General features: G+C 44.1%; 1 protein-coding gene across 1 annotated transcript in view; it reads right to left on the minus strand.

Annotated features, from left to right (window-relative positions):
- Positions 1-16,954, minus strand: part of GRB10 (growth factor receptor bound protein 10) — a 162,593-nt gene that overhangs the window by 63,833 nt on the left and 81,806 nt on the right. The gene's annotated exons all lie outside the window — the stretch shown is intronic.

The following is a 16,954-nucleotide window of genomic DNA, read 5'->3' on the forward strand; positions in this document are numbered from 1 at the left end:
CTGCAGCAGCGACAGATCACACTCAAATGGCCATCTTGCTGATCAGGCTCCCAAGCTCTTTTAAGCTATCATGTAAGGGGCGGAGAAGCATACTCGAGAGAAATATGAACACCTGTGAGGAACCATGGGTATCACACTTATTAGTAATTATTGGTATTCCAGAAACAATTTTACAATTGCAGTCCACTTGTCTCTACAGCAGACGCCGTCCGGGGAACCTGCTCACCCCTCCTCCCCTCCCCATTGCCACTGGGTAGGTCGCACCCAGCTGTGATGGCACAGCAGGACCCCACTGCCCCAGACTCAGGTGACTGGAGAGCAGGTGGACAGGGAGCCCTAAAGCAGGCCAATAAGGATTCTCCCTTCCCTGGGATTCTAGAAGTGACACAAAGAGACAGGAACAGAACAGCACCACCACTGACACCAGCCCTGGCCCAGGAAGGCCATTCAGTGGTTGAAGCTGTAGCAGAGAACCTCACCATGCAGCTACTGACAAAACCTGTGCCTGCAGACTTCCAGGTGCCCCTGGCTCACCTCAACTGGCCCAAGGGCCAGAGGAAGACTGTCTTCACAGAAGAAGGCACATGGCAGGTGCAGGGAGAAACTGTGATGGCAGAGAGCAAACAAGAGAGGACAGAAAATGCTCAGGAAGGGACACATGAGCACACAGAGACCATGATAGTTCATTTTATGTGTCAACTTGTCTGGGCCATACTTCCAAGTTTTTAGTTAAACACCAACTAGATGTTGCTAGAAAGGTCTTTTTTAGATAAGATTAACATCTAAATCAGTAGTCTTTGAGTAAAGCATGTTGCCTTCTCTGGAGTGGTTGGGCCTCATCCAATCAGCTGAAGGACTGAATGGAAAATGACTGGCCTCCCCAGAGGAAGGTGGGATTCAGCCTGCAGATGTGAACTGCAGGTCTTCCCCGGGCCTCCAGCCTGCTGCCCACTCTGCAGGTGTTGGACTTACCATGCCCCATGATCTCATGAGCTAATTCTTAAAATAAATGTCTCTGTCTGTCTGTCTGTCTCTCTCTCTGTCTCTCTATATGCTATCAGTTCTGCTTCTCTGGAGAACCCTGACCAGTACAGAGACCAAGGGATGCAACTCAGCACACTTGGAGAGGAAGGTGGGGGGTAGGGAGAGGAGTGAGTCGGGACCTGGGACGAGCAGCCAGGCTCTGGGCTCCGGGCAGCCTTGGCTTCAGCTTCGGGTTCTTTCCAAAGCCTGGCCACATTGCTGCCCAGGGAAGATCTGTAAAACATTCTCATACCCCCGGAATAACTGTGTTGTTGTGCTTAAGCTACATTCTTATAATACTCCTTTTTTCTGCATTTTCAGATTTGTCACTTTTTGACAAAGTGGCAAATAAAACTGTAATACAGGATTTGGCAAGTCGCATAATTCATTGTCTCATTTGCTCCCATAATAGCTCCAAGCCAGACTATATATTAACGTACAAGGGGCTTAAGAGTCATGGATAGCAAGACCTGGAGCTCCCAAAGGCTACATGCTCCTAATCAGTAGGAAGGAAAGCAGAGCCAGCACCTGAGAACTTGCTCATGCCCCTGCTCCTACTGCCTCTAGGCACTGGGCAACCGACCTGGGCTATTTCTTAGTTTTTTCAACTCACTATGGGGTTAGTGAAAGTATCCATCCCATAGGGGAACTGTGAGGATTAAGTTAGTTATTACTGCTTTACAACAGAGCTGCCTGGCACATGGTAGAGACTAAAATGTTATTTATTAGTTGTATTTCATCTGTTCCTTACAAAATAACACAAAATGGTCACTATTAACCTCATCGAACAGCTGAGGAAACGGAAGAATTAAGTAACGTGCCCAACATTTTTGAAAGGAAGATATACATACGAATGGCCAACAGACACATGAAAAAATGCTCAACATCACTCAGAATTCAGGCAATGCAAATCAAAGCCACACTGAGATACCATTTTGCTCCAGTTAGGATGGCTAATATCCAGAAGACTGAGAATAATAAATGCAGACAAGGACGCAGAGAAAAAGGAACTCTCATACATTGTTGGTGGGACTACAAAATGGTGCAGCCTTTATGGGAAATGGTATGGAGGTTCTTCAAACAATTACAGATAGATCTGCCATATGACCCAGTGATTCCACCGCTGGGAATATACCCAGAGGAATGGAAATCATTACGTTGAAGGGATACCTGTATTCCAATGTTTATTGCAGCACTCTTTACAAGAGTTGGAACCAGCCCAAATGCTCATAATTGGATGAGTGGATAAGGAAACTGTGGTATATCTACATAATAGAATCCTACTGTGCTGTAAAAAAGAATGAAATACTACCATTTATAAGCAACATGGATGGACTTAGAGAAAATACATTAAGTGGAATAAGCCAGAAACAGAAAGAGAAATCTGGGGCTTCAGGAAAGTTCTAGAATGTATGCATCCAGAATGCCCCTCATCTCCTACACTCACAGTTAGCTGATACATAATAGCTGCTTAATTTAAGCTCTGTGAAACAATTAAGAACACATGCTGCTCCTAATCACCGTATTAACAGTCAATATTTCTATCTTAAAGGGCCATTGAAGAATCAATACCGGGTGGGGTGAAGCACAAAGTCCCGTGGCTGTAGTGTCAGTCTTCAGTAAGGCAGGGCTGGCGGGGAGCCCTGGGCTTCACGGGGCAGCAGGTCTTGTGTGTTTAAGACAGGAGAATCCCTGGGAGAACACAAAGGCCCCTGCCCCCGGGCTTTCACCCTCCTTTATAAATCAAACTGTGATAACTGTTCTCACTCTCCGGACAGACTTCTGGGAAAACACCATGTCTTGATTCCCTCTGGTGGATTTTCCTCTGCAATTATTTTTCCCTAAGCATTTCTGACAGCCTCTGGAGTGCCCACCCATGCAGGCAGCCCCTGGCTCCTGTCCCCTGTCCTTTTCCTCCTGCGACTTCTCAGGGTCACAGGTTGTCCCTAGGTTACTCCTCTGCAGTCAGGTCAAATGCAAAGTAATTGTGACGTTATTCAAAGTAAATATAAGGTAAACTGGATGCCAAAATATAAATGCAATGCGTGTCCTCAAAATGCTTTTACTCTTCTCTGGGTAGATTATTTACACAAATAGTTTCTACTTTAATACATTTAGTTGTGAATACTTTAGACAAAGTTTAAACAAAACAAGTTGGTAACATTCAATTTGGTAGGTTATAATTTTCATGAACTGAATTCAGCCACTATATCTGGATGTTTTACACCATCATACTTCCCAAAGCCATTAGAGCAAAAATAAAACTTTCTAAAGAATCTAAAATGCCCTACTCTAAAATGCCCAACTTTAAAATTTAAACTGTCGGGTCAATAGCATTTTATCTGGCTAGATAATAAAATCACTTATAGTTATCTGACTCTATTTAAACTTTGTTCAGTTCTAACGTGGACTGAAAACCAAATCTTCCAGGCATGGGTTTTAAAGGGCTGATTCTAAAATAGAGACTTCTTCATATTCAAAACCACATTAAAAAAAAAAAAATTACTACATTAAGATATTACCGAAATTACATTCAGTTACTGCAAGCATTCTATCTGGCTTACTTTCTGTCCGCTAGCACATCTGAGGGAGGGCTCTGCATGCCTGTTCTATGTGTGTGGTCAACTGCTAAATTCTTTTCTAGTCCCATGAATCCAAGTGGATCAATAATCACCCATTTGTGAAAGGCATTCTGCCTGGTCACACAAGTAAGAGAATCAGACAAACAGATGCTTCTGGAAACAAACATTCAGATTAAGTGTCCATTCGGTGCTAACCTGATACCAAAATACTTTCTGTGAGGCTGCCCCTCTGGAAGAAATACTAGAAGGGGAAGAGAAATGATTTTATATAGAAAATTTCACTTCACAAAGATTTATAAGAATGTATTTACTGCACAAATATAGGTCAAACAACATGGCTGTCAAGCAAGTTATTAATAGTTATTTTCCTTCCTTAAATAACCAATCCACAACTGGGCACAGACTTTGCCCCAAATATCTGAGTAGCTCATCTCATCTCAAATTCATGTCTCATCTAGTTTCACTGGCATGAGCAAACTGAGGCTAGGTTAGTTCTAAAATAGATGTAAATTCAGTGAAACAAATACGCATTTGGCTCCTAAGCTATTACGAGCGAATGTCTTCCATAAACCAAGTGAGGTGTGCTGACCAGGAAAAGGCAAGGAGGAGAGAGGCTACATTAGCAGAGAGGATCCACCTCGCCTCTTACACTAACACACTGCTTAGTTTACAGCACCATCTAGTGTCTTTTCTATGTTAATTAGAAATTAAAGAGGACACTAGATTCGCTTTACCTAAATTATTTTGGCACCTTAAAGACATACTATTTGCACTATGCACTTAGATACATCCACTATGGTCCTTTCTTCAAAATCCATGCAAGCATCTGCTAACATGCAGTGTCTCCCTTTGTTTCTCCATCAGTCCCTTTCCTCCCATTTTTATACAGAAGGTCCACCCTGTAAAGTAATGAATGGCTGTGGGGTGAGGAGCTATATTATTAAGTAAGAGTACATTCAGTCCCTGAGAAGAAGAATAGAAAAAAACAAACAAAACCCCTCTATGTGAAAAGTCCCCAACACGTGTGCAAAGGCTAAATTTCTCACACATTTCTACCTGGAAAAGAACTAAAGGCCGGGCTGCAAAAGTGTTTTAAACTTAGACCATGTTCACTTGGCAACAAGCTATTTCTGTTGACTTATAACCAATTAAAACATTGTGCAAATATAACTTAACATTCTACTAAAATACCTTTTTGCACACCAATTCATCTTCCATTCTCATGTACTCTAGTCACACGCATTTAATTTTCAGTATGCAGAGACTGGACATAAGTAAGCAGTATAAGAAAATCAGTATATTCTTCTCTATTCTTGTTCATGATATTAGCAAATATAAAAGCAAATCACCTAAACACAACTCTAAATAAAAACACAAATGCAACTTCTAAATCATGTCATTATTTCTAAAAAAAAAAAAAAAAAAATGGAATCAATGCTTTATTTCAGTGGTTCCTACAGGCAGGCGGGATTTGAGGCAGGAAATAAAAACTCTAAAATTAGTCCGTCCAGCATATGCCTTCCTTCTTCTATGCCTGGTATGAGTTTGTTGAATTTCACCAGCCAGGGATGCCAAGCTGGTAGGATTTCTGATTCTGGGTGTGTCAGTGCTGGGCAGAGGAGCCTCTTGGGCCTCTAGTTGATGGATCCAGAATGCATCAGGTGGTCCTCAGAGGAGCCTGAGCAGGGGACGAGTTGGGGGCTCTGCAGGTCCTCAGAGGAGCCTGAGCAGGTGACAGGCTGGGGGCTCTGCTTTCCTTCTGCTGGAAGCAGCTTCTCTCCAACCTGTCCCTAACTCCAAGCCTCCTCCTCTCTAGCATGGGCACATTCAGGGCCGAGGTATTGGGAAGGGATCTCAACCCCCCAGGGAGCACCCCTCTGAGATCAACTTCATCTCTGCATGGCCTCCCTCCCACCCACCCCTTCTTTTCACATGGCCAGCATGCCCAGGCAGACCTGGATTCCTCCATTACCTGAGTTAAGCAAGCCAGGTGCATGGCACTCAGGTGGCCAGCACAAGGTGGGCTCATGAGAGTCAGAACACAACGTGGCCCAGGAAACCAGGGGCCACAGAGGCTCAGTTGTGGAGAGAAGTCAAGGGTAACTTCCAGAAGAGAAATACTCAGTCTAAGAGATGAGTACAAGGACCTACCTGCTCAGGAGGCAAAATGAAATTTGGGAAAAGCCCAGGCCATGGAAACTGAGGAGGCTGAACACAGAGGCCAAGGGTCACGCAAGGGCACTAGGGACCAGCTTCCTGGGTCACCCTCCAGGTGACACTGAGCAAACTGGTTTGTTGGAGAACCAGGACGAGGCTGCCCATTTACTAAGTTGCAGTAAACACAGATTCCTCTTCCCAGTAAAAATAAGAGTTTTCAGTACAAATGTGTATGCTTCTCCAGCAAACCCCCAGATGGGGCAGGTGGGGTTTGTTCAAACTTTTCATCTTATACAGGCACATGCAAAGCCCCACTGCCAATGGAGGTTCAATAAACAGAACCTATAAAAACGCAGGAAGTCTACCTATTCTTACAGAAAGCTGAGCCAACAGCCCTTCACCCATTTCCCCAGGGCAGCTAGTGGCAAAGCCTAACGTCTAGGGCAAATCTCGGAATCAAATGCAGATACCCTAGAGGCCAAGCAACTCCACCTGTACCACCAAAAAAGGAGTAAGATAACGAGTAATCACTCTGTGCTTTGATTACAGTGAGATTATTTTTTTAAACCATGTGTGAGGAACCTGCACAATAATTCTATTTTAAAAAAATAAGGAAAGCTACTTTTTTTATTCAATGATTCTATTCATTCAAATTAAAGACCTGGCATCCCATGTTCAGTGAGTATCAACTAGGAAATTGTGTAAAGAATCCTTTCTTGGATTTATCTTGCCACATTGTTACAAGGAAGCCCCTAGGTGTTACAGGTCTCTGCCAGGTCCTTTAAGACTGCTTGTATTCTGCACGGTAGAGCCTATACAACACAGGAAAGGAATTTTCCACTATCAAAAATTTACAGCCTGTCAAGCAAGGACCAAGGATGTAAGCTACAAATTACATTTAAAAAGCACAGATTCAGCTATGCAATTACTATTTGGACTATTAAAAGATACTTGGGGGAAGGGAGCGTATCCAGAAAATATCATTTGAAAAGGGTAAAAGATTAATTGCATCCTTCTCAAGTCTTCCTTAGCAATTTAATCTGTTTCTTCTCAACCTTCTGATTTCAATTCCTAATTCTTCTATTACATCATAAATCAGGTAGAAGCCTGGGTATAAGAAACTATATAAATAACATGTCATTCTGGAAGGTTCTCATTTTCCATCAAGCCTAAAAATATTAATCCAAGAACACTGGAATTGAAGAAGGAAAGTCCCGGTTATGGTCCAAAAGTCTGTCACTCACTAGCACTGTGCCGTCAGAAAGTCATTTTTTTTAAAGGTAACTTAGACACAGAGGAATATTTATTATCACATTTTTTAACATTAACACTCTATGATCCATGAATTTAACTCCATAAATTGAAAATCCATTCATTTAGCTAACATTTTTCTTCATTCAACAAATATTTACTGAGCACTGACTACATATATCTGACATCATTTCAGGAACTGGAAATACAGATGTTGACAAAACAGACAAAAATCCCTGCCACCTGAATGTAATGAAGTCTTAAGCAACATGCTTTGGAAAGGATTACAATACTAAATATAAAGTAGCAAGGAAGGATATGAAAGTTCTTCTACTACCTCTGGAAAAATAATTCCCCCTTCAAAGATGCTAAAACCTGCTTTAGTTAAGTAGCAACTAACGGGGTGGTGAGGGGGTACAGGGAAGAAGGGGTGGGTTCCCAGATGAAAGGGTTGCTGCAAGCCAAAATGAAAGATCCCAAGACTTGGCATTTTGCAAGAGAGGTTAGGGATGAGTGGAAAGTTAAAGGAAGTACAGAGTACAGTTTGTGTCCTCAGACTAAGAGAACTTTGGCAGAGTTCATGAAGTTCCCAGTCTATAAAAGTATCCCAGAGGCCAGAAATTCTCCTAGCATGGTTATGCTCACTGCTTGGCAGAGAGAAGAGTTTTAAAATGAGATCTCTGTTTACAGGCAAGACAGTCAAGGAGAGGGCATTTCACTCCAAGAAGAGCCTAAATTCTAAGTCATCGAGATGAGGAAAGCCATTCCAGGAGAACAGGCAGGACCAGGCGATTCCAAGAAATGGCTCATTGCCCAAAACTGAAAATGCCCAGGAGAGAGGAGCTGGCTTTCCAGGATGTGGATAAAAATGCAGCTTAACCAGAAAGACAGGACACTCAAGATGGGCCTGGGGGGCCACATTACCTACACCCTTCCCTCTCAAACCTGCCCCCTAGACAGGATCACCTGGGAGACTTTTGTGAGTGAAAACAGGCTCCCGGGATGCCCCTGACATTCTCAATCTCAACCCCTGGGGCTGGGCTCTGTGAGTGAACAGTATCTGGTACGGTCTGAATGTTTGTGTTCCCCAAAATTCATGTGTTGGAACCTAACCCCAAAGTGCTGGTATTACAAGGTGAGGCCTTTGGGAAGTGATTAGGTCATGAGTGTGGAGCCTTCATGCATGGGATTAGTGCCCTCATAAAACAGGCCCAAGAGAGACACCTCACCCCCTCCAGCATGTTAGGACACAGTGAGAAGACACAATCTGTGAACCAGGAAGCAGGTTCACAGATTCTGCTGGTGCCTTGATCTAGGACTTTCCAGCCTCCAGAACTGGGAGGAATAAATGTCTGATGTTCTTAAGCCATATGGTCTATGGTGTTTTGCTACAGCAGGACAAACTAAGACAGTTGCCAATGAATGCTATGTTATTTTTATTATTTTTCAATTACAGGAAATAAAAGTCCATGTACAAGTGTCGCCTTCTGCATACCAGCCCAGAAGAAGGGATGCTCCCAGGATGGTCTCTCTCAGAATGTGGGTTTTGATGGGCACTTACTTGGGTGGAAAAAGCACAGGGGGAGATTTCACAGGCTGGATTCATGAAAGAAAGATGCACGTTTTGACTTTTATTCCCTCTCTCTATATAACACTGCAGTAATTAATGATGATAAACAACACCTACCTTTTTTTGAGCACCTGCAAAGTGCCAGGCCCTATGGCAGCTGCACCTCACAGTTCAAGCTATTTCTCTAGCTATTTCTAATCTTCTTACAAAACCAGCCAAATAGACACTTTGATATATTTTGAAGCTCTAAGGCACACAGTCACTCAGCTACCAAGATGCAGAGTAAAGAGGTCAAGTCATCCAACTCCAAAATGGAATATATTGCCTCCTTCTTATATTGTAACAATTTTCTTTAGTTTCTTTCTCACAAAACTTTGAGTTTTGCATTAATTTTCTAATTACAGGTCTTCCTTTGTCTTTCAGCTTGAGTTTCTAGAAACTGGAGCTGCATATTCTTGCACTGTTGCCTCATTTCCTAACCTCAAATCTAGTACACAGTAGGGACTCAGCAAATGCTGGCTGAATAAGCGGAAAATCAGCTCACCAGCCTCCATCAATCAAACTGTGAATTTTCCAGAAAGTCAGACAGCCAGGCAGAGTTCCCACACTCTCTGGAGGCTGCTGTATCTCTAATCTTTTAGTTGTTTGGAAAAAGGCCCACTGGGTGGATCACCAGGTGGAAAAATCTCAGACTGTCTAATTCCAAAAGCAGATGACACGTATGCAAAAAAGTAGACTATCCTAGGCCCAAGAACCTATCTCTAGGACGTGTTCCCCAGCAAGCCAGACGTGTGCCTGTGTGAGCCTGACCATGCCAGGCCTCGTGCACGTCCCTGAGGTCAGACACCCAACAAGGCCTCCACTACGGCAGCCTTCACGCCTCCTCCTGGGATGCTGGTGTCCCCATCCCAGTACGGTCTTAGACCTGTACGTGTGGCCAGGCAACACTCGCCTTGGGCCCCTCTGCTCTGGGAAATCCCGGTCCCCCTGTACACATGCTCTTCCCACACAAGCCTGAGCCTTATGCTTCTCCACTCAACTGTAGGTGCAGCTCCATGTCCATGTGGAGTCTGCCGGAGGGAAACAGCACTTCACACATCACCGCCTTCTCTTTCACCCCGTGCATGTCCATAAAACAACAGATCTGCTGTCCTTCTGGGGGATGAAATGACAGCTGCATGGAAGGCAAGGTCAGTCTCTTCACTGGGAACTTTAACACTGAGCCCTGCCAGCAGAGACCACAACAGGACATGAGAAGTTGGCACTTGGCAGGGTGCTGGGCACTGCCTGGGGAAGGATTCTACTTTCCAACAAAAGGAAGGGTGTGTTCTATAAATCGTGGACTTACTGCTCATGTCGGAAAGGAACACAGACACTTAGCATTCGACAAAGCTGGATCTATGTTGCATTTCACAAGTATTCCTCATCTGTTCTGCTCGATGCAGTGAATGCTGGTCAGGGAGAGGAATTCGGGTACAGGAGCCGTAGAGGAGAGGGAGACGCAGCACAACAATCTAGCGCTGCATCAAATATTCACATGCGGCCTCCCGTCATCCTTCCACCACCCACGAGCTAAATGCATCCCCACTGCAAAGATTAGAAAAGCGAGGCTCGGTGAGGTTCAAACACACGGCTGACATCACAAGCTGTTAGTGGAAGCTTGAGTCCTACCCTGGTTCAGCTACAAATCCAACATTCTGTCCATTTTCCCAAAGACTTAAAAAACAGAAGGGGCAAGTCAAAAGCCACAAGGGAATTCCAAAGAGGAAGCAATGTACTTTTAGGGGCAGTGGAAGAAAGGGAAGCCCCTGGGAAGGAAGTGGTGGTATCTGAGTTGGGACCAAAGAATAAGCAAGATTTAAAACACAAAGAAGAGGTTAAAGTTGTTACTGGCCAGGGGCTGCCTTAGACAGAGGTGAGGAAGGACAAAAATAGATAGCAATTGCAGAAAAGCAAGCCAGCTGGGCAGCTGTGCCCAGGCGACCTGCATGCAGGAATGACACCAGAGGACGCCTGCATATGGGCCACTGAATCCCACCCTGAGAAAGAGAGTAGAGTTCCCGGACTGTGTTTTCAGATGAAAACTCTGGCAGCCACACAGGGACGGCTGAAAGGAGCATCTGGGGCAGACACGAGGGCACTGGTGGGACAGGGGTGAGACTATGGGAGCCTGTCAGCCATCTGCAGCACCCGAACATGGAAAGCTGGTTCCAGATCACACCAGGGTGTGGACCAGGTGCAGGGTGGGAGTTCCCGGGAGGCTCACTGTTGGACTGCAACACTAGGGATACCCCACTGAGGTAGCTGGCCATGGAACACAGGGAAGACACTGCCCCTGGACGGAGGAGGCTAGTGCCAGGAAGTACCTGACCAGGCAGCTCGCCTCCATCTCTGAAACCACACCCCACTGCACGTGCCCACAGTGGATCAGCCTCAGTGTCACTGGCAGTCGCCCTGCTCACTCCGAAGTAGAGAAAACCATTTTGCTGTGACGCAGAAATCTAGCCGGCCCTCTGGCAGCAGCTGGGCTGCAAGGAGACCTCATTCACCATGCAGGGCCCCCAATAGGAAGCAGCAGTTCTGCAAAGGTACTTGTAGCCATTTGACACACACGTGGATTAGGAACCTGCTGGAGTTATCTTCCAATACTTTACATGGAAATGGGAGGGCTAACCACCTGTGTGCTAACTGCCTCTCGTCACTGCAAAAGGTCAGACTATTAAGAGAGACTTTCTTGATCAGAACAGAATCCAGAGTTGAAGAGGCATTGGTGACGGGTCCCTGCAAGTTCTATGGGAAAAAAGCCAGCGTGGTGAGGTCCCCCAGCAGCTCCTGGCTCCAACACTGGCTAACCCTAGGAACGTCCTTGGACACCGATTGTTTAACTCCACTGAAATGCCTGCTCCCCAGAGGGCCTCTAAGGATTGCCTGCAAATGTGTGGGCAGTGCCTACCCACAGGTAAGGAACTAACATTGCTGAGGCCCTACTTAGAAATGGGATTAATTCACAGTGTGGTTTATGACATTAGCCGTGTTAACAAAAGTGATATTGGTAACCTTGTTAGGTTGCTCTGATGGCAGTAGTACATTGTGTAGTGAATGACAGGATTTTTTTTAACATTACTGAAAATCTCTTGTTTGAGATCTTTCTTTAGGAACAGAGTTTAAGATTATATTTAAAAAACCCAACTCATTCCAGTAAATAAGCATCGTATTTGTCTGGAATGGCTGGAGGCTGATTAGTGCTGGTTAATTGTGGTTTAAAAAAAAACACAAACAATATAATGGAAAAAATATAATACTGAGTTTTAGTAGATAGAACATTCTTGTTTTCTTCCTAGGGGAAATCTAAAGATGTTCTTTTCTCCGATCTTAATTAAATGAAAGAAATATTTATTGCTAAGTTGTACCCTGCTACTTGTAAAAAGGATTTACACTTCCTTGGACCACATGGTACAAATATTACATGATCATTAAATTAGAAATGACTCACTGCTCACTGCGGTGTCCCCTGGGTCTGGGCCCCGTGCCTCGCATGGCCCAGACAAGCAACAGATACTTGTTTAACGAATGAATGAACGAATGATCGAATGAATGAAAAACACAGGAAAACTGCAGAGCAAGAGAATGAAAAGCAAACACACCAGGAGAAGAGCAGAGTTGCTGGGATAAAGCCCTCTATTGAGCTGCAAGCACCCTGACAGCTAAAGGAAACATGAAACATTAATGGAGTCCAATTATCTGTTGAAAGGGACCAGACAAAAGGGTGGCGTGAGCTGTCAGAGCATCAGGAACGCGAAGCCCGGAACAGCTGAGACTTGAAAAATGACAGAGGATGACAATGGCTTTTTCAGTTCTGCTCCAAATAAGGACCAGGACGGAGAGTCTGCTGCTTGCCTAACACTGGGGAGAGACAAAGAGGACGCGGGCTCCTCAATGCCTTTTTTGTTCCTATCTTTCTTATTAAGACGAATGATCTTCAAAGTGGAAGGGAAGGGACAAGCACAATTAGAGGGAAGCCCCCATCCAGGACAGGAAAGGCAGTGGCAAGGATCCCATCTACTTGGCTGCTTTCAAGGCCAAGGAAAATCCGATCCCTACAGCTGAAGCCTTAGTTTGAGCCACTGAACAATCCAAAGATTCAAAAAGACAGGAAATCAGAGGTGGACTTGGATAAGGAAGAAGGGCTACTCTAGAGGCAGAATGGCGGACAAATGAAAAAGCTCAGAGGCTGGAGCCCACCACCCTGGGTTCAAATCCCAGCTCTGCCACTTACGAGAGGTGTGGTCCGGGCAACTCTCCTCTCTCTTGCCTCAGTTTCCTCCCCTATGAATATGGATATAATAACAGTGCCTCTCACAGGACCGTTAGTTGGATTCTATGGGTTAAAAAAGGAAACACAAGTCCTTAACAGGTTAAGAACCTATTTTTATAATGGAAAAGTAAACTAAACATATAAAAAATAGAGCAAGGAGGTGAGAAATCATGACACATCTAACAAACTGTACTATCATAATTTATACTGAGATTGCAGAGGAATCATTAATGACACGCACAAATGCTGATATTGGGTCCTGCATGATCTCATTTTGTATTCCACAGGGAAGGGAGAATGTGGATTTTGTTATTTTGTGCAGAAAGGATCATAGATAATTTTTGTCCTAGCTTTTCTGCATCTCAACCAGAATAAAAGGTATTTAGGCAATGGGGGAGGGGGCCGCAACAGAAATCAAAGTTACCATCAACCTTGGCATCAGTGTCCAAACGGAAACCAATATTCACTACTATTCAGGATTTTTTTTTTTTTTTTGAGCATTTCAGAAAAAGAAACTGATGACTGAAAAACAGCATTAGTTTCACCATGAGGAAATGATACTAAGAAAATAAAAGTTACCTTTGCTTGTGTGTGTGTGGATAAAATGTGGAAGGCACTTCTGTAGATAAGAAAGTAAAAGATGGGTGAGAGGGAAATAGAGAAATCACAGTGTAGCATGCCATCTCCCAGCTGACTTTTATTCTCTCATCACAAATGCCATTATCGAAACTGCTCCCGATGCCTCATGAACGGCATGGTAAGAAGGGAAAGTCTCTGTTACCTGGTTTCCATCTTTGATTGCCTGGAATTATGAGAAGCTCCCACATGGAGGGGAGAGGCAGAACCTACAAGTCTATTTTCGGCGCATGAGTTCAGAAATTCATTAAACAAGTATCTATGAAACATGAACCCAGACAAGGCACTACAGTGGAACCTTCAAGATAAGTAAGACATGGTCATTGCCCTCAAGAAATGTATGCTCTCAGGAGAAAGTGGAAAAATACGATATGTAAAGTAACACTTGTAGGGGCAGCTTATATGTACAGGCTTGTGTTGGGTGGCTCCCCTAAATTATCTCAAAACCTGACATTGGACGTACGTGGCTTTGATTCCAATTCCACCACTGAGTGACCTCGCTGTGAATTCTGGGCAAGTTACTGAACCTCTCAGCCTCGGTTTCTCCATCTGTTGTTCTGATGATTAAATGAGAAAATATAAGACATGCAGGATGTTTTAGCACAGGCCTCGATGGTGCTGTAGTCACCATCATCGTTTTTGGCAACAATTATGCAAGATGGGGAAATACAAATGAAGACTCTAAAGTGTAAAGTGGTTCCTAACCTACCCACAGTCACAGAGCACTGCTGGAATAGTCAGAGAGATAGAAAACAGCCAGCTCAAAGCCTGCACACGTCCCCCCTGCATCTGATGGCATTCAGCATGGCTTCTTGGATGGGAGAAACAAAAACAAAACAAACAGAACTTATTTTCTTGATCTATTTTACCTTCTCTAGTAACACATTCTTTTCTAATTTTAGTCTTTTCCAGTTGGTAAACAGACTCTCTATTGAGATACTGGAGCTTCTGAAATAGTCCATTCTTCATTATCTTCTCTACACTTATACTTTTACTAGAAAGGAAAGCATCACACCAAACACACTGCTGCAAATTAAAATTGCATGCTAATAACCACTAGTTTTGGCTTAAAGAAAACCAAGAGAAGAAACTTAAGTCCAAAAATAGTTGTAACAGGTTGAACAGGACCACCAAACGCCGGGGCCTGGAAGGCATTCCTCAAATCAGGAGCCAAGTGCTTGGGTTCGCTGTCTCCGTTTGAGTGAGTGGACTACACCTCCTGGGTTCGACACTCCAGAGATCACGAGCAATGTCTTGAATCCATCTCAGGAGGCTTCCCTGTCTTGCTTACACAGCTCTGTTCTCCAGATGGAACAAGGTCCTAAGGAACCATGCGCATGTAGGCACAGCACGGCCTCCACTTTCAGGCTGCAGTGCGGGCTGCAGTCCACAAGGCTAGACCAGCTATGCCAGCAAGGGAGACCCAAGCAGTTACAGTCCCCAAGGGGAGAAGTAGACCAGTGACGAAGTGCTTCTGGCCAAGCAGAAGACAAGAAAAGCTAGGCAGACTCTGTAAGGCTTCTGCTCTGGGGCACAGAGGGAAGCATTTCCATATGCAGTCAGAAACTCTGAGGTCCAGGTATGAGGTCACCAGCTGATAAGAATACAAAGGTAGGGGGCTGGGGTCGATTTCAGACGGGGTACTTGGAGTGGAGTAAGAACATGCTGGAAATGTGATCTGGGCTTTCTCCCAAACTCCACCACTCAACAGCTGAATGACCTTGGCCGAGTAACTTAAATTCTCAGATGATGTCTCCACCCAAACTTGACTGGGTGAGATACCCCAGGTTGGTGAGTCTGAGGTATGCATGTAGCTGCCTGTCCCTGTCCACCCACAAGCTTGCCCAGAACCCAGCAGCCCCCATCTTCCTGGGGACAGAGCCTCAGATTCTCCCAAAACACTGAACCCAGGGGACTCAGAGCACCTTCTAACCAGAAAATTCTGCAGTTTGGTACATATGCTATCTGGGAACAATCATTCACTTCAAGTTTTAGTTTGTATTACTTGTTTTCCATTTTAGGAACAACCTCATGTTACAGAAATATTTAGAAATTGGAGGGAAGAAAAACCAAAAACAAATTTCTCACCCCAAGGGAACTGCCATCATAGCAGGAAGATGGTCAATCTCTAAAAACTTGAAGGTACATTGTCATCCCTCCTCCCCACTACTCCTAAACTCTCGGCTTTTGAAAGCCCCCAAGATCTTACGAGCTTTAGGGTCACTCTGCTCCTGTGCCTGGGACACTTGTCTCTGCCTACCCAAAGATCACTTGGACATGTCCCTCACACATTACCTTTCAAAGGGCTCTTCCTGTCCACCACCCACCCCAGACCGTGACTTCTCAGTGCCCAACACACTGCCTGGTCCTCAAAGGTCCTCAAATATCCCCTAAGGGAATAAGTCAAGAAAAATACTTAAAGTGAATTAAATCAACTTCCTCAAATTTCCTACTCTTCATCCATTTCATTTTTGAAGTAGTGGTGACACAAATCACTTTAGGATGATGTATCATCATCAGAATCACATGTCTCTGAAAATGAAACACTCTGCCTCTTGATAGCTGCAAACACATGGAGGCAGGACTCATCCTGCACCTGTGAGTCTTCTAGGTAGTGCAGGTAACATTTTTAAGCACACCTATTTTCGCTGTCCTCCCTGTACGTATCACATACTCTAAGCAGGGGGCGGAGAATATAATGCAGCTTTGACTTAATGCTCCCGGTCCTCTTCTACTGGGCATGAAAGATGTCCGTCCCCTGGGCTTAAGGAGATGTGACGTGGCTCCTTCCTAGGTAAACGGACTAGCCTGCTGGACTCCGTGAGTTCTAACAGCTCCTCTGATGACCTGCCCCTCCTAGACTGTGCTACTGCCAAGGACACCTCTTCCTGCTGTGAACTTACAGCAATTCCCATGACCTTTTGCTCCTTCCTATCTGCTATATGTTTGGACAATAAATATCCAACATTCTGGCACCATATTTTAAAATAAAACCAAAATAGTATTTATAATTCACTTATTTTCATTATAAAATATTATTACACATTTTTTCAAAATTTTAAAATGTAAAAAATTATCAGGTGAATAAAAGTCACCTATAATCCCATCACCCAAAATAAAACATCATTATGTATAAAACATATATCACAGGGATTTTCTGCTTCTTCTTCTTTTTTTTTTTACAAAATTAGGATCATACAGCATGGTAACCTGCTTCCCTGCTTTTTCACTTAGTAGATCTGAACATTTTCTCAAGTTACTAGATATTTAACCTATTCAAAGACGGAATAATAGTCTACCAAGGAAATGTCATGTTTATTTGAGCCATCTTGTCTTTCAGTTATTTCCCTTGTTCTGAGGAAATATGCTATTGATAAAATTGAAATGGATACACATGCACACTCACTTTCTTGAAATAAA

This window comes from Cynocephalus volans, chromosome 2 (genome assembly GCF_027409185.1).
Source record: "Cynocephalus volans isolate mCynVol1 chromosome 2, mCynVol1.pri, whole genome shotgun sequence".
In the NCBI taxonomy this organism is placed as follows: domain Eukaryota; kingdom Metazoa; phylum Chordata; class Mammalia; order Dermoptera; family Cynocephalidae; genus Cynocephalus; species Cynocephalus volans.